We start from the raw sequence: 1,343 nt of genomic DNA on the forward strand, positions 1-1,343 counted from the left end.
AAGTGGTGAACCTCGCCCCATCCTTGCTTGTGAATGACTGAGCATGTTTGGGGAGGCTCCTTTTATACCCAATCATGGTACCCACCTGTTCCCAAATAGCCTGATCACATGTGGGATGTTCCAAATAGGTGTTTGATGAGCTTTTCTCAGCTTTATCAGTATTTTTTGGCACCTTTCCCAACTGGACGTATTGTAGCCATGAAATTCTAAGTTAATTATTATTTGGCAAAAGACAATTAAGTTTATCAGTTTGAACATTAAATATGTTGTCTTTGTTGTGTATTCAATTAAATATGTGTTGAGAAGGATTTTGAAATCATTGTATTTTTTTATTTACATTTTGCACAATTTCCGAACATCAACCAAATCCGGTTTGTTTATACATGGGACAAAACAATACAATTTTGTTGAGTAACAGTACACATTTACCACAATTTTATAAAGACAGAGCAGAAGACTCAAGGATGACAGCAGAAGGCCAAATGTCACAATTGCTTTGAAGTTGGTCAAATGTAATTTGGAGCTCAGAGAGAATCCCTTTCACAAGTGACTCACAGAACTCACAGAACTCAAAATACCTTGAGAAACACAACAGCTCATTCCACTTTCTTCTTCAGACTCCACTCTTGCTTGACGTTCCCCACCAAGTTTACAGATGGCATCCCCATCACGAGGACAAGGCTCCAATCTGACAAGTAGTGGCACAGCTATCATCTTGCAGCACTTGTAACAGCCTGAAGCCTGACGACAGTACACTGCCCCCCCCATACTGTCATCCATCACATCTGGTAGAGTGCAGCAACCACGTAGGGCCCCACCAATTTCTTTCCTCAGAAATAAAAGTGAGAGTGTGTATAGTTTTTTTCCTTGCATATATTATTTTAATATGTTTTATATTGACATAGTATGTACAGTATGTAATCTCTAAAATTCTCCAATGTTCACAAATGCTGAGAACCTTGCCGGGCCCATTTTATTTGAGATTTTTACTTCTACTAACTCATAATTAAAACATTCACTAATAAATAGTTGCTTTTACGATAATATCTCAATCAATTGACCACTTACAAACTGGAATTTGGTTGAATAATTTGAAATCAATCAAGGCAACAATTACTTAAAGACATTCAAAGCATACATGGAAATACAATTCCAGGTTCATCGACTTTATCTTTAGCAACCACCAAAGGTGTTCCTTGGTCATATGGTGCATTTCATCTGCTGCAGAAATCTCACTAATAATCCCTGCTTGGTAGGGCAGGCCCCTGTTCTTGATGGCCTAGTTTACCTCTGGCCACTGTTGGGTTCACTTGTTGTCATAGCAACAGGCACAAGTCTCATAT

Source organism: Syngnathus leptorhynchus, chromosome 2 (genome assembly GCF_054491065.1).
Source record: "Syngnathus leptorhynchus isolate UIUO chromosome 2, UIUO_Slep, whole genome shotgun sequence".
Lineage (NCBI taxonomy): Eukaryota > Metazoa > Chordata > Actinopteri > Syngnathiformes > Syngnathidae > Syngnathus > Syngnathus leptorhynchus.